Source organism: Peromyscus maniculatus, chromosome 21, assembly GCF_049852395.1.
Source record: "Peromyscus maniculatus bairdii isolate BWxNUB_F1_BW_parent chromosome 21, HU_Pman_BW_mat_3.1, whole genome shotgun sequence".
In the NCBI taxonomy this organism is placed as follows: domain Eukaryota; kingdom Metazoa; phylum Chordata; class Mammalia; order Rodentia; family Cricetidae; genus Peromyscus; species Peromyscus maniculatus.
Genome location: NC_134872.1, coordinates 71,606,680 through 71,628,846, shown reverse-complemented (window position 1 = coordinate 71,628,846; position 22,167 = coordinate 71,606,680). Strand labels below are relative to the sequence as shown.

The 22,167-nt window shown below is 41.0% G+C and overlaps 1 long non-coding RNA gene across 1 annotated transcript in view; it reads right to left on the bottom strand.

Moving 5' to 3' along the window:
* Nucleotides 1-519: 519 nt before the first annotated feature.
* Nucleotides 520-22,167, bottom strand: part of LOC121824745 (uncharacterized) — a 47,895-nt gene continuing 26,247 nt past the window's right edge. Inside the window, exons 3-5 of the long non-coding RNA XR_013046803.1 lie at nucleotides 5,095-5,130; nucleotides 3,743-3,875; nucleotides 520-1,856 (exon numbers count right to left, since the gene is read on the bottom strand). This is a non-coding gene — a long non-coding RNA (uncharacterized LOC121824745). The remainder of the gene's footprint in view (nucleotides 1,857-3,742; nucleotides 3,876-5,094; nucleotides 5,131-22,167) is intronic.

The window sequence follows — 22,167 nt, the reverse complement described above, 5'->3', positions numbered from 1 at the left end:
ACACTTTATGCTGGAGAGGATGTGGAGCTAGGGGAACTCTCCTCCACTGCTGGTGGGAATTCAAGCTTGTACAACCACTTTGGAAATCAATATGGTGCTTTCTTAGAAAACTGGGAATCAATCTCCCCCAAGATCCAGCTATACCACTCTTGGGCATATACCCAAGGAATGCTCAATCATACCACAAGGGCACTTGCTCATCTATGTTCATATCAGCATTGTTTGTAATAGCCAGAACCTGGAAACAACCTAGATGCCCTTCAACTGAAGAATGGATAAATAAAATGTGGTACATATACACTACTCAGCAGAGAAAAGCAATGACATCATGAGGTTTGCAGGCAAATGGATGGATCTAGAAAAAATCATTCTGAGTGAGGTAAACCAGACTCTTCTGGCTCTTAAATTCTTCCCTTCTTCTAAGATGTTCTCTCAGAGATTTGAAGGAGGTGATGGTAATGTCCTGTATAGGGAGTAAATGAAGTCCCAAGTGAGTGTTTTCCATAGACAAGGCCAGTGTCTCAGACCCATAGGAATGGCAAAACCTTATGCTGGTCCAAATGTGGGTGTTTAGGAACATTTGACCTTTATTGAATACCAGTGTATGCAGAAACTATCAACCACCGCTTCTCTCTCCCAGATGACTGCAACCTGAGACTGCTGGTCTCACAGACCTCTTACCGACTAGCTTATCCACTCCTCTCAATTACGCTTTGTATAACAAACTCACTGAATTGCTTCTAGTGTCTCCCTCAGAGCTCACAGCCCACAGGATACCAGCTTTTACGTATCTTTTGTGTCCATCATTTCTTCATTCCTTCCCAGTTAGGCCAATCACTAAGCCATGCTGACCACAGCAGTCCTATTTACTGTTGGGCATTCAACTGTCTGAATCATCCTTTCTTGCCTGTATCCATTCCCTTCACCAGAGAACTTGGTGTGTACTGAGCACAGGTACTCAAACAGACCCAGGGAAAATATGCCTATGCTTTACAATAGTGTTGGTGGGAGACACACTCTTTCAGCTGGTGTGATGCAGGTACAAAAGTAGAGCCTGTGGGAGTGACTCTGAAAGGGTGAGGCTTTCATGCAGGAGAGTAGAACCGAGAGATCTAGGGGCCTTGTTCATGCCCTGGTTTCGATAGCTTGAGGTGGCTGGAGTGTGGCTGGAAGAGTTTGTGTGTGGTAGCAGGAGGCTGAAGGAGTAGCAATGGGAAGCAGTTGGGTGAAGCAAGCGTCTTCCTCAGATGAAGTTAATGGGATTGTTCTGGACCTGACTAGTTCCTGACATCTGTAGTTGTTATAAAAAGAATGAACTTGGCTCTGAGTCTCCTTTGCTTTCCGCTCCACTGGGCCATTGTTGTCTCCTACTCTCCTGGTGCCATTGACCACACTGTGATGGTACCAGACACCGAACTGGTAGGGCCACCTTGAATTTTCAGCCTCTAAAACTATGCACTAAATATATGTTTTGTCCCACGTTACTCAGTACCAGCCATGCCAATGTAGTAAAACAAAACTGATAAAGACATTCGCCCATCTCTGAGCCCGTCTTACATATGATCCAACCATCCCTGACCACAGACAGTGTGACAGTCACTCCAATGAGCAAAGTCAATCCAATTTGAGCAGAATTTTCTAGATCAAGAGCTTGAAAGAAAAAGAAGAGATTTCTAACAACAAAAAAAAAATTTCCTATCGCTTCTCAGAGAAGAAGACGTGTAAATCCCATGCCCAGAATATCTGTAAGGAGGCTCACCTCACTCTAGAGCCTCTCGATTCATTTTCTCTTGTGGCACTAGGCTGTTCTGATCCCAGAGCTCTCCACTGAAGCCCAGTCTCCTTGTTACAGTAGGCTAATAAGATATAAGCAACACACAAAACTCCCGTTCTCCTCTCGAATATTTGATCATCTTTAAAGTAAATTCCCAAGGGTGTATCCTACATAGCCAAGGATGCTTGGCTTTCTCCTAAATAAGATCACTCATGCCCTCAGGTAAGTGGAGTCCTCAACAGATAGATGTCTGCCACTCTGAAGAGGACACTTGCTATCCTGAGTGTCCCATTTATACATGCAGTTTTCTCTCCCTTAACCAACAAGTTCTTATCTTGATGCTTCATAGTTCCAGGAGCCCCCCGGGAAAACCTGAGCCAAGGTGCTTCCATGGGAGGAAACATGGTCACTATGACAATTCCTGTGTTGCATATTAATGTATCTCCCTTGGATCCAAGGGTGCCAAACTTTGTTCCTAATATTTTATTTTCTCTTTCTAGTGCCTTCCTCCAGCTCTGTCTCCACTGTTGTCTACATTCTCAGAAATCAAAACTAGGCCAAATCCCACCCTGCTGTGTGTGTGTGTGTGTGTGTGTGTGTGTGTGTGTGTGTGTGTGTGTGTACATGGTATAGGTGTGGTGCATGTGCCTGAGTGTGGATATAAAAAACAGAGTTTGGAGTTCAACATTAGATGTCTTTCTCTATCATTGTCCACCATATATATCTTAGACAGGGACTCTCAGAGAACTTGAAACTCACTACTTCAGAGGGGCTGGTTGGCCAGCAAGCTTCAGAGATCTGCCTGACACTAGCCACCCTCCCTCCCCCCCAATGCCAACATTATTATTATAGAAGTGTGCCACTGTGCCACTCAAGTCTTCATGCTTGTGTGCCAGCTACTTTGAACTATCTGCCCAGCCTTTGTCCCTAGCCTTTCTTCTAGTGACCTCTCCATACCTGGATTCTGCAATAGACATTGACCTGACCATGGACTTGTGTTTTCCTGAGACCTTACTCTGCCTTACCGACTGTAAGTTTTCTCCTACCGTAGCTTTTGAGATCCACAGAGAGCACAACTCTTATCCCCGTCTTTTGGTGGGGGGAACTATGCATGATTAAGAGATGTATGTTAAAGTAAATTTAATTCAACCCAAAGGAAAGTCATCTTTAAATTTGGGGATTAGAATAATAGAGTAGATGAATGTTTGCAGGCAAGTGTGGCTTGGAGCATATTCTGGGCAGCTGCTGTCCAATGATGTAGTATCCCCTTCACCATTGAGCTGCACAGTTTTGTGAGCACTCAGATGGCTGGAGCAGCATTAATAATTCAGAGGTTCCATTTGGAGAGGACGGTGTGGCGCTACAATTGGAGGAAATAAAATGACTCAAACTGAGACGTGTGTGTTGGGGGATGCTAGGATTCAGTTCTAAAATCGACTACATTTTTGTTGTGGTGGTGGTTTGGTTGCTGTTTTTTTTTTTTTTTAAACATTTCTAGCTATCAATTTTATATGCCAAGCATGTCAGACTTGCAAATGAACCAGGGAAAGTTTCTTCACACACAATGAAGAAAAAGGATGTGATTTATGTGGAAGGGGTTGATACAGAAGCATTAAAAATTATATGACTTGATTAAAATTTTGGAGAATTGTTACAACGTTTGCGACAGCAATTCTGGAGTGTCGCTGGGTATATTCATCTGTGAAGTGGATTCCCCAGGGCTTCCTGCCACCCTGGCACAGTTTCTGTGAAATCCTACAGTCATAATGAAGGCAGGTGCCTTGGGGAGAAAAGAGTAGTTTATATGCAGGAGTACAGGAGAAAAGGAAATGGATTTCATTATCTCCTCAGACTGGCAGGTATTTACAGTGGCCCCACGCCTAGGTACATGCTACTAAGCCAGGGCAGGGAAATTCAGACACTTCCAAGGGTCTGCCCACCCCACTCCCATGTCCCCAAGGAGCTCACCCTGGGAAGCAAAAGATGAAGAACAACCTCCATAGGGTGTACAGTGGCCTGATGTCTGCAGGATGCTGGAAAACACAGAGATGGCTGTTCCCAACTCCAACTGCTTACAGTATTCAGAGAGCAGTTCCTTAACCTGCATGAAATTATCATCGTACAGACTGTGATGGAAGGGCTACAGTGTATGTGGTGTAGTTGGCACCAGGGGAGCTCAGAGGAAAGACTGTAGAAGATTCAGACCCTGTGATAAAGGGCAGGCTGGCTGCCCAGAGCGCCAGAGGGGGGTGTTGGGGCATGTGTGCTGGAGTAGGGAGAATACACGTTAGAAATGTGGAGACCAGAGTCCAGGGCTGACCCCAGGAACCTTGTGTGTTTCCTCCAGAACCTCCACTTTCATATACCCCTGAAAAGCTGAAACTAATAACCTGATGCTAAAAGGATTTACCAAAAAACTTACCTGGGAAATATTAAGTTACACAAATGTAGAATTTAGCTTAAACGAAGGAGCGCTGTCTCAAACATAACACAGAGTAGCATACTAGCCAGACTTCTTAGAAACTACAGAAAGATAACGAAGTAGAGTTGTGGTTCTGCTGTAATTAGAGTTTAAGGGCACTTGGAATTTGTAAGATTTGCTCACCAAGACTGCCACTCATTAGGCTCTTTCCTATATCCAAAGAAAAAAAGAAAGAAAAGCCTCTGTTGTGCAGGGCAAAGGAGATGGCCCTGGCTTACAATAGTCTATTAGGCCCTGTTACCCTTATCAGGAAGAGCATAACTCTTCCAGACAGACAGGGTGACCCTGGCTAACAGCTACCTGGAAAGAACCACACTAAAAAGTTGGTTGTGACAATATCGTTCTATGTAAATCTTCTAGATGTCCAAAATGGCCAAACTTGAAGTTTCTGTCTCTATAAAACATGTTTAATGACTCAACATGTAACTTGGGGTTGGGACATCCTAAAAGTTCTGCTCCCTGTAACTGTTTTAATCTTGAAGAGAGGCTCAATTATCATTTTTAAATATCAAAGAATAAGGCTACATTTGGGGCGATGGGTGTGCTAATGATGCCAGTGTGATCATCACCCACTCTGTGACGAGTTACAAATGTGCTCGGTAACTATCAATTAAAATGACTCGTACAATGAAATGAAAGAGAGAGAAATAGTCAAAGAAACGGCCTAATGATAAGCCTTAACACAAAACGTCAATTGTCATCGAGAAAAAGTGTCCTTAAATGTCATTAAAAGGATTGCTTGACCAGAAAACTAGAAAATCTTGAGCACTGAGTACTTAAACATAAGTATAGTTTTAAAATGCAGGGGTTGGGGGTAACTTAATGGTCGAGCACTTACCTAGCGTGAATAAGGCCCTGGATTCAATCTCCACTACTGAAAATAAAATGAAGTAATAAAATAAATCAATATATAGGCAAAACCAACAGAATTACAGGAAGAAATTAAGAAATCTAAAAATGTAGGCAATGATTTTTTTTAAGTTATCTTTTGGGCCCAGAGAAATTACCTTTAGACAAAAACCCATCAGCATTCTGTACACCCGTACTTACATGGCCTTTCTCTTGACTAGAGGCATAAAGGATGCTGATGACAGTTGTTAGAAAAATGCCACTTTTGGTGTTGGGAGGGAGTTCACTGTAAGTGCTTGCCATAGAATTATGAGGACTTGAGTCTAGATCCCCAGCACTCACATAAAAGCTAGACAGATATGGTGGCACACATCTGTAACTCCAATACTGGGGGAGACAGAAATAGGAAGATCCCAGGATCTGACGGCCAGCCAATGTAGCTGAGTCATTGAGTTCTAGATTTAATAGGGGAAGATGACTCATGTTGATTTCTGGCCACACACACACACACACCCATACACAAATATGTACACACACATGAATAAAATCTTAACAAGAGTGCTACATTTACAAAAAATGTCTAAATACAAAGCATCAATAAACAAACCATTCACACAGCATTCTTTTATTATAACATAAAATTAATAATTAATGATGAAAACACAGAAAAAATTATCCTTCACACTTCTTTAGGAAATGTGAAAATGATACATGAAGTCAGTTTTACTGCTCAAAAGAAAACATCCTACTAGAAACCACAAATTAGCAGAAGTCAACAACATTTTATCAGATGTAATATGCATACAGATTTCCTCAAGGAATATTGGCAAATCAAATTAGAGTACTAATTTAGTTGTATATATTAGAAAGTAAGAAATGTTGTTTAGACTTGCAACCTGAGGAATGGGAATTCAAATAAGAAACAAAAATTGACATGCAGAGCCAGGAACTAAATTGATGTGGGTGAAAACTGATAACATAGAATGCAAAACCCTGTGGAGGAGCTCATGAAAACAGGAGTTCATCTTTTCACTGTGCTAGTAACACAGACAGTGTAAAAACAAATGGAGAGGAGAGACAATCAGCACTGAGTGTAATGGCTAGTGTCTGGTCAACGTGGCAGACTCTAGAATGATCTGGGAGCCAGGTCCTACTGTGGATTATGTTCATTGTTGATAATAAAGCTGATTGGCTGAAAGCTGGGCGGGAAGAGATTGAGCATGACAGCCATAAGAGCCAGACCAGGAGAATTATGGGAATAGGAAGGGTGGAGTCAGGGCAGATGTCAGCCAGCCACTGAAGAAGGAAGATGTGTAAAAAATGAAGTAATAAGCCATGAACCACGTTGTGGTGGTATTGTTTTCCCCAAAATATTGTGTACCTTAATAAACTTATCTGGGGTCAGAAAACAGAAAAGCCACTAGGTAGGCGGTGATAGCACACACCTTTAATCCTGGCATTCCAGAGATAGAAATCCCTTTAGATCTCTGTGAGTTCAAGGCCACATTGGAAATAGCCAAGCATGGTGACACGCCTTTAATCCCAGAAAGCCAGCCTTTAATCCCAGGGAGTGGTGGTAGAAAGCAGAAAGATATATAAGGCGTGAGGACCAGAAACTAGAGGCTTTTGGCTGGTTAAGCATTTGGCTGGATAAGCATTCAGGCTTTTAAGCAGCAGTTGAGCTGAGAGCCATTGGGATGAGGACACAGAGGCCTCCAGTCTGAGGAGACAAGACCAGCTGAGGATCCGGTGAGGTGAGATAGCTGTGGTTTGTTCTGTCTCTCTGATCTACCAGCATGGACCCCAATAACTTGACTCAGGTTTGATTTTATTAACAAGAACTTTTAAGATTCCTGCTACACCACGTGGCAAAGCATAGATAAGAAATATGGGTTAATTTCATTGCAAGAGCTAGCTATTAATAAGCCTGAGCCATTGGCCAAGCATTTATAATTAATATAAGCCTCTGAGTGGTTATTCAGGAACTGGTGGGCAGGAGAGAAGCCTCAGTTTACAGGGTCCTGTATCCAAAGGATGTCTTGATTACATTAATGCATGAAAGAAGAGCCATTTTAATTTTTCCCAGGACCATTTCACTTAGCAGGGGATCCTTGTCTGTACAAAGTATAGAAAGGGAGCTGAGCACTAGCCTGTATGAATTCACTGCTCATTGCTCTTGGCAGTGGTGGATTCAGTGACCGGCTTCCCTTAAGCTCCTACTGCTATGACTTGCATGTCTGGATGGCTATAATCAGTACTATGAGCCAAAATCAACCCTCTCTCCCTTAAATTGCCTTTTTAAATGATATTTTATCACAGCAACAGAAAAGCAACCAAGACACTGAAAACAAAGCACAGAGTATAAAACTCCATAGGGAGTATGAAATTATATCATACCTAATTGAGTCAGGGCCACCATAACCTGTACCTTAGACTGGACAATTTAAAAACAGTAACAAAGGTATTTCTCACATGTCTGGAAACTGGAAGCCCAAGATCCAGGGGTTTGGAGAGAGCCTCATGGATGTTATCCTGTATGTATCTTGACAAGAGAGAAGGTACAACTTGTCAATCCCACACATAAGGCCCCTGCTACCTAACCTAAACATTTCCTAAAGACCCCACTTCTCAATGTTATCACCCTGGAGGCTTGGTTTTTTACATAAAAATTTATGAGACACATGCACTCAGAGGAGACTAATATATCTATTATTTCTTACCCATTTATTTGAGAAACATGAAAATGGATAGTTATTTTTTAACTTTTAAAACTTATTTTATTTAAATGAGTTGTTTTGTTTGTTGGTTTGGTTTGGTTTGGTTTTTTTTTTTCCCTGCATGTAGATATGTGCACCATGAGTGTACCTGGTGTCCATGAAGTCAGACACATGTATTGGGTCCCATGAAACTAGAGTCACAGATGATTGTGAGCCACCCCATTGGTGCTAGGAACAGACTCTGAGCCCTCTGAAAGAGCCACAAGTGCTCCTAATGCTGAGCTATCTCCCCAGCCCCAAGATGATTATTTTTAAACACACGTTATAAATAACTTTGACATAGGAACAACATAGTAGACTTCTATTTTTAAAAGATACTCTATTAGTTCACCAACAATTTCATGTCTAATTGAAATAAAAAAAAAACTGAACAACAGACTTCAGGCTTGGTATGTTTTCTGAGGCAATCTTACCAAATATTTAAGAAATATCTAAAAACATCAGCATTGGAATTATATCTTTGACCAAAAAACAGTATAAAGGAAAACCAAATGCACTCAACTAGATAAAAATACCACAAAAAAATGCACATGTCTGAAACTTATGGTTTCCAGGACACTGACAAAAAAAGCATACAGACCCTTGAGACAAGAGCCAACGGAGACAAAATCAATGCAGAGCCACAGGAAACATCACCTCAGAGCCTCAGGGATCGCCACTCGGGTGCAGGTGGAGATCTGGACTCTTCTATCAAAGAAAATAATTTCAGAGCAGTCAGACTGAAGCAAGGGCAGTGAAGTTATTGATTGGCAGAAAGGACACAGGCTCCTGATAGGTCAAGTGCAGGTCATAGAGAAGAACCAAGCCTTGCTTCAGCAGCTGCTGTGGAAGGACCTGTGAGAGGTCCATTTCTCTAAAGGAGACAATTGATGAACTGAGATGCAGGCAGGAGAGAAAACTGTGCTTGGTACACATTCTTACAGGAAGAAATCTTTTTCTTATAAATGAAGTTATTTATGACAGTCATAAGTAAGCTTACATATGAAGATGAATTGTGGTTAAATATGAATATGATGCATAGGGCACATAAATATATGTTTTCACCCTGAGTATGGTTCACTAGCCCTCCTAATAGTCTTATTTGTGGTGTTTTTAGGAGGGGATTATCATTTTTGTGTAGGACATCTCTAATCAGCCATGTTGAAATTCTTGACAGTCACCGAGTCAGGTCAGGTCTGTGAGGTTCAGGAAGGCATGAGCTCAGGAGTTGGGTACAAATGCTCATAGTCACATAAAACTTCCAATGATTCAATGTCCTCTAGATTCTTGCCTCTTGAATTCAAAGAATGATGAGCTTAGAAGGAAATTTTATTGTATATTCACAGGTAAGAGCCAAGCAGAAGGAAGGCAGAATTTCTATCTAGCAGAAATGGGTCCCCCAAATGGAACACCAATGAACTGCTAGTTAGGAGATTTTCATGGGACTTATGGGAGAAGCTGGGTGAGACTGATCACTTCAATTGGCCCAATCAGAATGCATCCAGGTGCCCCCTTTCAGTTTTTTTGGTCTCATCCTCATGTATAAATTCTAGGCAGGTATATTCATTTAGGGGAAGAGAGATAATAAGAATCCAGACCTCCCTTCTGGTGTTCCTGGCCTCTGGCCAGAAATGAACCAAACACATTTTTGGTTAAACAGTTCTTTAGTTTTCCTCTTGGAATAAATCCTTCTATCTGAGAAGGAAGCTTGTTGAGATGCAGGATGGTAAAGGGCTCTGAATCAACAGGATGTTCTCAGATTATTAAGGATAGGAAGCAAACAACTCACTGGCTTCAGGAAGTCCCTGATACTGACCATATTCAGTAGGTTCCTCCCTCCCCAAGCATATATTAGTATGGACTATTGAGAGACACTTTGGGATAAGCTGAGCTGCCTAGAAGAGGCTTATACCACTCAAGCTGCTTGAAAGCACACTCTCCAACCTGTTGGCTCCAACAAGTTGTGCACTGACTTTCATGAGCCATTACCTAGTATAGGGTGGGCCTTGAGTGAGAAAGTGTCTTTGGGTCATTTCCTCTCATGTAAGTAACACTTCAGGCACAGTCCAGTAAAGTCCATAACTCCAAGAAAACACATTGGTTCACCAAATGAGACTCTGATATATCTGTACTTTTTCTGTTTGGGTTCCCTATTTGGGGTGAGTAAACTTTTTCCAACTCCCAAAGAATAGTTTTTCACAACACCAGATTCTCTCCATGCCTTGGGACAACAAGAAGGTAATCAGTGCTTTTCCCATTGCAAGTTCTTCCTCTTCAGAAGAAAAGCACTCTCTAAAGGGAAATTTTCCCACCCTGAGGAAAAACACTTGCCCTGTCTGAGCCTCCTAGTCTTCCTGTCTAAACCAAAATATAAAGCAGAAAAAAAAAAAAAAAAAAACATAAGAAGTCCCTTTCAAAGAAACATTGGAAAACTGAGATTAAAGCACATTAGGTTAGAAGACCTCCTCATTCCAGATTTTTAAGTTTTTAATTTTAATGAAGAGTAACTTTTCAATTCTTTGGGTTTTAAATATTTATTTTTATTTATGCATATGTATTCATGAGTTCATATGTATGTATGCATGCATAGATATGGGGGGGCTGCCCCCAGAGGTCAGAAGAGGGTGTGGGATCCTCTGGAGTTGGAACCACAGGCTCTTATGAGTTACCTGATGTGGGTAACTGGGAGCAGAACTCAGGTCCTCTGGAAAACAAATAAGCACTCATAGCTGCTGATCCAGCACCCCAGTCCCCCATGTCCCACTTTTTAACACAACATTAGCAAAGATCCAGGTTCTCCACTGAAAGAAAGAGAGAATGTAGTAACAAGCTTTCAGATGGGGGAAATGGCTCAGCTGGCATTACTTACTGTATAAGGATGAGGAGCCAAGTTTGATTTTCAAATGTTGGGACTGGTGGCACACGCCCACAATCCCAGTGCTGGAGACAGAGAGGGAAGAGGATCTCTTGGGTTTACTGACTTGCCACTGCACCTAGTCTAATTGATGGATTCCAGGTAAAAGTGAGAGACCCTGCCTCAAAAAACAACAATGTAGAAGGCAACAAGAGGAACAAGAGGAATAGCACCTGAAGTCGACCTTTGGGCTACACACACACACACACACACACACACACACACACACACACACATACACACACACACACACACATACACACACACACATACACATACACACACATACACACACACACATACACATACACACACATACACACACACACATACACACATACACATACACCCATACACACACATACACACACACATACACAAACACACACATACACACACAAACACACACACATACACACACACACACACACACACACACACACACGGCGGGGGGGGGGGGGGGGAGAGAATAGATACAAATAACAAAAAGAAAACAGTAAATATAAAGAGAGATCTCCAGGAAAACCAAAGGTAACAAGTGATTAGAGAAATTCAGGGACCTCCACAGTTACAGCCAAGGCAGTAAAAAAGAACAGCCCAAGACTGAGCCAGATTAACAGGAAGTCTTACACTGAAGACCTACTTGCCTTAGTTTTATCAGCATGTCTAATCAGCCCTCCCTTTTCATAGGTCCATGATGATGGAATCAATCAACCGTTTATCAAAAATGTATAAAAAAAACCCACTATCTGTGCTAAACATGAACATGTATTTTTTTCCTTGACATTATTCTATAAGCAATAGAGCATAGCAATAGTGGTACTATTTTGGAAGGGAATGGAACCTTTTGGATATGGGTAGATGTCATTGGAAGGTTTCTTCAGTGCTGCCCACCCATAGTCAGGGAGCTGCTTATAAAATAATCACTCTGACTGTATGGTCTATGACAGACCTCTTTGCTAGCTAGCTCTTATATTTTAAATTAACCCATAACTATTAATCTATGTATCGCCACATGTTCTGTGGCTTTACCTGTGTCCCATTACATTTTGCTCTTTGGACAGCTGGCTTGCATCTCTTCCCCCTCTGTCTTTCTTCTTCCTGTCTCTTGGATTTCCTGCCTGGCTATAACCTAACTCACCATAGGCCAGAGCAGTTTCTTTATTAACCAATCAGAGCAGCACATATTCACAGTGTACAGAAAGACATCCCCCAGCACTTCCCTTTTTCTGTCTAATCAAACTGCACACTCTTTGATAGAGGTATAGACCCACTGCCTCCCAGAGTTGGTGGAGAGCCTGGCTCCCAGAGCTGGTGGTGCATTACCTCCCCCATGTTGGGAAGCTGATGTGGGGAGAGCCAGCAGCTGAGGCTGCCAGTTCAGTCCTGGCCATGCTGCAGTGTAAAGCAATAAACTCACAAACAGACAGATTCAGATGGAATAAACCTCCAAATGGTTTACATTATGTGTAAAAATATATGTAGGCTTGGAAGAGAGAGGAAAAGGAGTATGGGCAGCTATATAAAGAAATAGATAGTTTTAAAAAATCAAGTCTTTAAAGAGACAGTAAAAGTAATATAAAAGTTAAGCCACATAAAGATGGAAATCACACAGAGAGTCTGGATTATATTGTCTTTGGGATTTATAACTGCAGAAAGACATTTGATTGTAAAGGCTGCTAAGTTAAACATATATATATAAAATTTAAAGGTATCTTGACTACAAAATTTGTGTCTAAGGATACCTTGCTTTGGAAAAGAGGTTCTGCTTTTGTTTCCACAGAAGATGAGAACATTTGGATTGTTTCCAAGCTAATATGGTTTGATCAAGGAAAACTCCATGAGAGGTCTCCAGATGTTCCAATATCCAGAACAGCTTCAAGGCAACTGGCTCAGACAATGCAGTCTCATAGACTACTCCAGTCGGGACTTGACCATAATCCTAAATTTTCTTTGAGTATCCATAAGACTACTAGCACCCCCAACCAGCAGGAAGTAGTATGGGAAGTTATGTCCAAATTCCAAAAATATCATTTATAAATGTTTATTTTTATTTAAAGGGGGTTGGTTATAATTGCAATCTCTTTCTAAAGAAGAAAAAGGGGTGGTATAGATATGATAGGATAAAAGGGTAGATTATTGAATCTATTTTTAAAGAGCAACAACTTGTTTAAAATGTTTTATATTACTATGAATTTTATCTTATTGATGCAAATTTAAAGTTAATTTTCTTATACTGTATGTACATTTCTACTCTTATTTAAGATATTATGTTTGTGTAGCTCATTTGAAATTGTAATGTATAATTAAGAAATACAGATTAATAATTAGTCATCCATGATAATCAAACCTACAGTCATGTTAGTTAAGTTTTCTAGGTATACATAGTTGTCTTTCAATTAGGTAGCACTAATCTACTTTAGAGAAGATGATGGGCATTAAAGAAACTCCATATGGAGTTTGCTTTCCTTATGGCAAAAGTTAGCCATTTGAGCAAGAAACTGTTCTTGCCTGGACTGCTTGACAAAATGGTGTATCAATTGGATATTCAGAACCCATGAAAACATGACCACTTAATTTTGCTAAAACAAGGAGAGATGGTCCTTCAGATTCCTGCTTCGCAGAGGAGACTGCCAGACATTCTTGAGGACACAGGGAGAAGTAACTGAGAAACTCTAGAGCTATAGGCTAAAGATGGATACCCCAACATTACAGAGGAACTTTGGATGACTGTCCAGGCAGCCAGCTGTCTCTGTCATTCTGGATTTTTGGAAGTTGCTTACAATGCACTTCCTGTATAATTAGGTAATATTGTATTCTTCTGGGGTCTTTGATGTAGCTGAAGACTAGATGGTTCTAATTTTCCTTGCTTATGATAAAAGATAAATTAGATATGAAACTTTAGACTCACAAATATAGGATAGATGATAGAATATTTTCTTTAATTTTGCCAAATACAAATAGACTAGATATTTTAACTGCAATTCTTGCTCGATAACTGTTCTACCATATGTAATTTTACTATGTTAAAGTTAAAAACCTTCCTTTTTGATTAGATAGAAAAGGGGAATGCTGGGGCATGTCTGTCTGTACACTGTGAATATGTGTTGTTCCCATTGGTTAATAAATGATCTGTTTTGGCCTATGGCAAGGCAGTTTAGAGACAGGTGGGAAATCAAAGGAGAGAGACAGGAAGGAGAAAGGCTGAGTCTGGAGGGAGATACCAACACCACCAGGAGAAGCAAAATGCAGAAGTACCAGTAAGCCACAGCCACATGGCAACTTATAGATAGATAGAAATAGGTTAAGTTATAAGAGCTAATTAGTAAGAGCCCGCCATAGATCATACAGTTTTGTAAATAAATATTAAGCTTCTGTGTGTTTACTTGGGCCCAAGTAGCTGTGGGACTGTGGGTGAGAGAGATTTGCCTGGACCTCAGGGAGGAGAGGGCAGGCAAAACTCGAGAAACCTTCCAACTACAGGTAGAGCCAGCAGACACAGGGCTCTGGTGACAGGTCTTGAGTGTTATAGGTGAGCTCTGCTTCAGATCAGAACTCTCTCTGTTGCCCATCGTCATGATGTGAGCAAGTAGCCCTCTTCCTGTGCCCACACAGATCTGGTCCCACGGTTGTGTCTTTTACATCACTATGAACCATATTCCCAAAACCATGAGCCAGAAGAAACCTTTCCTCTCTTCGGATGTTTTTGTAAAGTATTCTGTCACAGGGCCACAAAAGTAACACACACATGCAAACACTAAGCCATTTTAGGTAGAATACCTGAACACCTATAGATTCAGTATGGTGTGAGGTTCTGATGCCCTTAGGAGAGAAATACGCAATTTAAAGCGACAGTGCACGCCTCAGATGTAGACTAAGGTATAGTTTTACCTAGAGTGATGAAACTCCATGACCAAATGAAATTTGCAGAGGAAGGCATTATTTCAGCTTACAGTACCACTCCATCATCCATCACTGAGGGAAGTCAGGGTAGGAGCTCACAAAGGGCAGAAACTTGAAGGCAACAGCTGAGGCAGAGGCCTTGGAAGAATGCTGCTTACTGGCTCTCTCCGCTGGCTTGCTCTCCTGGGATATCTTCAGGAACTCGAACCACATGGTGTCAAGCCTTAAGTTCTTTGCCTCTCCTGACTTCTCATGGTGCCAATCCTCAACTGCTCTCCGTAACTCCATCATGTTGTCAAAGCCTGTACTTTCTGGGAGGCTTTTACACATAGCCAAGTTCAGTTGCCAGCCTGACATGTAGCTTTAGCCCCCTCCAGACCACAGGTTCTTTGTGCTGACCCTTAGGAAATATACCCAGATTTATGACCCTCAGTGATTCTTGTCTCTCCTTAATCATCTCTAATTTCTCAGCTTCAGAGAGTCATCATCAATTGTCCCAGTAGAGCAAAGATTTCACTTCAATGGTACTGTTCTCTTATTAATCACAGCTGACTCTTTGGCCCAGCTGACTAAACACCACCAATTCTTAACACAATATATCACACAAATGGCCCTGGGAGACTTTGCATTTTTTTTGAAACTTCATAAGCCAGGCCTCGGTTGTCTGCACTGCTCTTAAGATTATCCTCCAAGTTCCCAAAGACAGCTCTCCAAGCTCTCAACACTCAATGGCTTTTCTAGCCTAGAGTTCAACTGCCATCACAGTCCTTTCCAAAACCCATTGTCAGATCCATCACAGCAATACTCCATGACTTGGTACTAATTTCTGTCCTAGTTAGGGTTTCTATTTCTGTGATAAAATTCCATAACTAAAAGCAACGTGGGGAGGAAAGGGTTTATTTTATCTTACAGTTCCATATCACAGTCCATCACTGAGGGAATTCAGAACAAGAGCTCAAACAGCATAGGAACTTGGAGGCAGGAACTGAAGTAGAGACCATGGAGGCATGATGCTTACTGGCTTGTTCTCTATGGCTTGCTCCCCATAGCTTGCTTGGCCTGCTTACTTACAGCACCCAGGACTACCAGGCTAAGGTTGACATCACTCTCAGTGTGCTAGGCCCTTCTACACCAATCATCAATGAAGAAAATGAACCACAGGCTTGCCCACAGACCCAACTGGTGGGGGCATTTTATCAATTGAGGCTTCCTCTTCCCAAATGACTCTAGCTTGTATCAAGCTGACATAAAACCGGCACAAGTATGATGCAGATTTGGAATTATCAGACATAACATCTAAGTTTCTATGATTAACATGTCAAAAATGTTAATGTCGGAACACATTAAAAATGGATGGCATGCAAAAGAAATGGCAAACGTCAGCAGAAAAACAAAACAGTAAACAACAAAACAAATAATCCAATCAATCCCAGCTCTTACGAAGTGAAAGCAGGAAACTTAAAAGTTTAAGATCAACCCTGACTACATAGAGTCCTAGTCACTACCTGGGACACACGAAACTCTATCCAAAGTTTGGTAGGGGGAGAAATACCTGAAATAAAACAAGCAAACAAACAACAACAACAACAAAAACACACTGTAACATAGAGGGAGTCAGGAATAGAAAGCACCAATGTGTAGACAGGCCAATAGAATAAAATAACTGTGAGAGGCACACAGGTTCGTGTGTTCACAGATAAGCACTACAGGAACCAGGGATGTTAAACACACAGGGTTATCTCTTCAAATAGAGAGATGTATAATCTGTTTTCAGACCAAAAGCTGGGAGCAGATGTGATTAATGGCCTGGTGACATTTCTGCTATCCTTATGGCCAAGACCACATTGTATTTTCCCTGAGACCGTTACCATGAACTTATTTTTCTCAGTTAATCTATAGAAACTGTCTTTATGGATGGTGTCACATGTAGTCAAACTATAGAAATCATCTTTATGGAAAATGTCACATGTATTTTACAAAGAGTTTCCATGAAGTCATGTCTTAATTTTTGTGCACATGGGATGGAGTTATTTATCACCAGGAAATTTTCATCCAATTGCATTGTGCTTAAATGTGTCAAAAATAAACTACTTAGGGTCAGACTCTCAAAGTTAGAACCAAAACCAGCTACTGAGTCGTGTTAAACAAAACTGCCTTCTTGCCTCTGTTGGATCAATACTGCATTGGCTGTGGTGTTCACAGAGACTGCCACAACTAATCAAATTATAAAATGAAAAAAGAATAATGCATAAAAAGTTTAAAAAAATAGAATGTAAAAGTCCTATGGGACAATGCCAAAACATTTGATATATGCATAACTAGAATACGAAAGATATGAAAAAGAGAATAAAACAGAGAAAAGTACTTGAAGTAACAATGTCCAAGAACTTCCCCAAATCAGTGGTTAATTGTAAATGTATTTTTCTGAAAACATCTCTCCCTTCAAAGAGACTAAAGTTGTGCCAGAGCTTGCTACCAAGTTAATAATAAGTTTTAAGATACTTTGTGACCATGCATATAACCTGCTATGCCTCTACTAAAGTTTGACCTGCCTTTAAGAGAACAATGTAACCAACCACATTGTACCATGTAATCAGCTTTTACAACTTAAGCTAAATGCATAAATTTAATCTTAGACTCTGTACTCCTCTGTGCCCTTGACTAAGAAGAATGTATTTGTGTGTTGTGGCTATCATTTGCTGAAAGCAGCCAACAGGTTGAAATCAACATTAACCAAGACAAATATCCCATTCATGTTGGAAGCAACATGTGGATAACATAACATCTACATGAGATTTTGTGTGCTGTTCTGGGTCAGTTGGGGTCGGTAGGATAAGGCTTCCCTTCTAAAATTCTATTAAAGATTTCTGTAAAAACGATCCCTCACCCCTTTCGATACCATGTTCTCTGTGCAGTTCAAAAAATGCAGAGGCAGGCAAGAGTGTCAGACACAGGCAACACACAACCTATAGGCACAACACACAGGCAACATAAACAGGCACGATAGACAGGTCAGTAACCACAAACTACAGACAAAAGACACAGGGAATGGAGAACTCAAATATGGATTAATCTGTTCCAAGAGGAATTTTTCTTTTTTCATTCCTTAAGGCGACATTGATACAGTAGACACCAAGCTACAGATCATTAGCAAAGAGAATACCAACTATGATAAAAATAAAAAAATAAAAAACCTACTTCCCAGCCCAGCATACCCAGAATGCAAAATTCCAAGGAGAGCAGAGGAAGGAAGGAGAAAAGCCTCGTTTGTACTGAATGAAAGATAAGAACTACAGTGGAATTATTACTCAACATGTATACAATTATAAAAAAGAAAAATATTGCTCCTGGAACTAAAAGGAATTACATATGAATGCAGGATATAAGGCTGGTGTATAAAGTCCATCAATTTCCTCTAGTGCTAGCAATAAATAAGTAGAATTATAATGTAAAAATGTGCTATCATTTGTATTGGAACCCCACAAATGAGATGCGTACACATAAATCTAACAAAAAAATATATAAGACCAAAACAGAAAAACACTATGAAAGCCTGGTGAAGGATGTCAAGGAAGATTGAAATAATAGGGTGATATTCCATGTTCACTGCCTGGAATAATCAATATTGTTGTGAAGTCAGTTCTTCCCACCTTTCCTTGTGTCAAAGACACATTCAGTCATGTTCCAATGAAGAATTTAGTAAGATATTTTGTGGATATCAAAATGCTGATCTTCAAGTTTATTTGAAAACACAAAAAGGCCATAATGGCTAGCTAAGTACTCAAGAAGAACCAACCTGGAAGAGTGGTACCACGTGATTCTAGACTTACTGTAAGAATCCAATAATCAGGACAGGGAGGTATTGACCAAATTAACAAAGAAATCAATAGTTCACAACAAAGAGCCCAGAAACACAGCTGAATAAATATAGTAAATAATCTTGATGGAACAATACAATGCATCAGAGGGCGAAAATCTTTTCAACAAGTGGCCCAGGATTAACTGGACATCAACAGTAAAACAAGTAAAATTAATCTAGCCATGGATATTATACACTTAATGAAAACTCAGAATGATTCATGGATCTTAATGTAAAATGGTAAAACTCACAGAAGAAGTTCACACAGGAGAAAACCTGTGTGTTGATCAATCTCTGGATTGATGGCTCTTTAAATGTAACATCAAAGGCATGATCCATGAAAAATATCCATAATCTAGGTCTCATTTAAATTTCTGCTATACAGAAGACATTGTCAGGAGAATAAAAAGTCAAGCTACAGCTTGGGGCAAGATGTTTGCCAACATCACATTTGATAAAGGACTGTTATCCATATTACACAAAAAAACCCCTCAATAATAATAAAGGAAACCATTCTCATCAAAGACCTTAACAAACACCGCAAAAGAGACACAGATGGAAAATCAGCATGTGAAAAGATGTTTCTGCATTGTGAGCCATCAAGGAAATGCAAATGAAAACACCAATGAGTTACCCTGGCACACCTATTAGATGCTTCAAATCCCTACACCGTCAGAACCAAATCCTGACAAGGGCATGGAGCACAAGTACACTTACTCATTGCCTGTGGGAATGCACAAGGGTAAAGCCACTGTGTACAACAGCTTAGCAGTTTCTTACAGAGACAAACATACTGCGTTTACACGATCCCACAATGAATGCTTCTTGGTCTTTATCCAAGTGAGCTGAACATTTACACATGCACACCACCCACGGAAAGGTCTTGGATACGGGTTCAAGCGGACACTGAGACGGAGCGTTGGGGCAGAAGAGATTTATTTAGAGAGTTACTAATGCCAGACAGACAGACATTGGCATGGCAAGTTCAAGCGCCAGCACCACAGACAGAAAGACAGCAGGAGCTCTGAAGAGAGGAAATCAAGCCCCATGCTGTAGTAGTAGGAGATTTCTTCTTATAACACTTCTGAGGAAGTGGGTGGTTTCCTGGCACAGGCCTGTATCCAGGCTTTCTGATTCCCAGACAGGAGGCAAAGAAGGGGAGGAAACCAGGATGTGCAGACATCATTACCCCCTTTGATACAAATTCACCTCCCAATGTGAGAGACCCTGGCACCTGGAGCTCTGTTAGCTAGGATCCCCACGATGTTTCGATCGAATGTCTGTCAATATCCGTGAGAGAAAGGGCAGCTGCAGGTCTTGTAGTCTGTCAGCAACTGGATTCTAACACAGCATTCTTACACCCACACATAGATGTTTATAGTCAATTGATAAATGATTGCCAAACTTGGAAGCAACTAGACTCCTTTGGTAAATGAATGGTTAATGTCGTTTGGTATACGTTCGCTCTGGATATAACAGTATGCCAACTTAGACTTTGTCCCAGTAAGGTAGGGAGCCATAACATCTATAGTAGAATAATACAGAGGTAGGCTGGTCTATGGTGATGGTAAAGGAGTTATTGCCATTCCGAAGGGAAGGCCAGGAGAGCATCAGCAGGGATTGCAGCTATTGTGTGCCTCCTCCCCCAGCTGTACAATGGAAAGTTAATTTAAAGCAAGATTCCACGTGCAGCTCCCCTGTGCTCACCACAGATGATGGGCTAAGACTTCATAGGGATCCAGCGTTTCGGGTTACTCATGCTCCTGTGAGCAGCTCCGAAGCCATACTTTGTAAGATGGTCCTATAAACTCATTGGTTTCACCAACTTGGACTTCAGTGAAATTGTACTTTGGCCTGTTGCATTGATGCTACCTTGGTGAGGGATGCAGGAACAGATTATAGTTCTCTGACAATTCCAGCTCCTGCCCAAGTTTTATTGAAAACAGAAGCTAGTACGTACTACCTACAATGGGAGAGGGGATCAAGGGCCCAAATTTAATCTAAAAAAAAAAAATCAGAACTTGTATATGTTTGAGGTATGATGGGATTCCCTTTCTTCCCCGAATTGGATGGTTTGGGCTATTTTAGAGGATTAGCTCTAAATAGAGAAAGGGAAGCTGATCAGTTTCTTCCACAGAGTTCCCCTCCTTGGCCCTGTGGGAAATTCAGAAGTCCAGCTGAACAGCTCCCTCTGGTAATAAAGAGCCCACCAAGTATTTTGGTGGGAGAAGGGAGAAGAATCAGGAAGTTGGTTAGCTTAAACATTTAAGTCAAAAGTACATTTATCTATTGGAGTCTCTTTTTCATGTCTGGCTACCTAGCAGGGATCTGTCTGGCTCCTAGGACTTCAGTGGATGGCCATCTAGAGTCATTAGATGTTTGTTTGCATCCTCCAGGACCTGTTAGCACAGCAGTTAAATAAACTATAATATATCCAGACAAAGGAATATCACTCTCCATTCAGAAGAAGTGAGCTTTCGGGCTTTGAGAAGACAGAACAGCTCCAGTTCAAGATTCAAAAGGAAAGAAATCAGGCTGGAAACACTTCATGGTTCAATTCCAGGGTGCTTTGCAAAAAGCCGACCATGGGAATGAGAAAAAAGTCCAGCACTTGCTGGACACTGGGAAATAGAGGGTAGAAAGGATGCATGGAGGACTGCCAGGACAGTGGAACTACACTGTAGAATTCCTCAAAGGCAGTGGGTATGTGTCAGTGTGTACCTGCCTAAAGCTCTGGAATATGCCACACCACAAATGAACCCTGGTGTGAATTAGAGGGTAATGCCATGCCAGGGAAGTCTCAGCAGTTGTAGCACACATTACTGTTCCACTGTGGTAGGAAAAGGCTCATGGAAAATGTTCACATATATTAACAGCATGGCCACATGGGAAATCCCTGAATCTAAGGCCTGTTTGACATTTGAAAAGGTTCAATTTTTTTGAAAATCCTAGTAATCAACATTTCAGGATGTAAGTGTCTTGTTCTCATGCCCCCTCCCCCTGCAGACTCGTAATGGACCATTATGATGGCTAAAGAAAGTTCATTTTATAGTAGGCGTTCATCTTGGTCCCTAACAGCTGTTTGTCTTGCCTTCAAGTTCCTGGAAGATAACTTCCCAGCATCCATGACTTCTTGACCCCCACCCAGAAATAATCAGCCATGACTATCTGCTTTGTTATGATATGATTAATTGCTGTTCTGGGGCTCCTGTAATTTGCTTATGCAGACATTCAAGGCTGTTTTGAGGCCACCTTGATTGCCTAATCTTTGCAGAGCAGAGTAGCTCTTGGCTTGCTTGTACAGATATCCAATGTCTTCTTGTGGTTTTCTCCTTTAAAAGCCCTTCTCTCACCTGTATCTGTGTGGCAGTGACTGATTTGCTCTAGAGATTTCAGCCCTGCTAGGAGTTTTAATAAGTTTGGCTACTTAAAAGTTAAATTGAGTCTGGTGATCTTTTCCCAATGATCTCAAACTCCAGAACATACTTATTGATCACATAACATTCATTCCCAAGAGCTGAGATACTAAAATCTTGTAGAAATGGACGTTGGGTTAGTTTGACTGCTTCTAGCTGACATTAGGGTCTTAGAGGGCTTCAGGATCTTGACCCTTGCTGACTTTCAGGCACT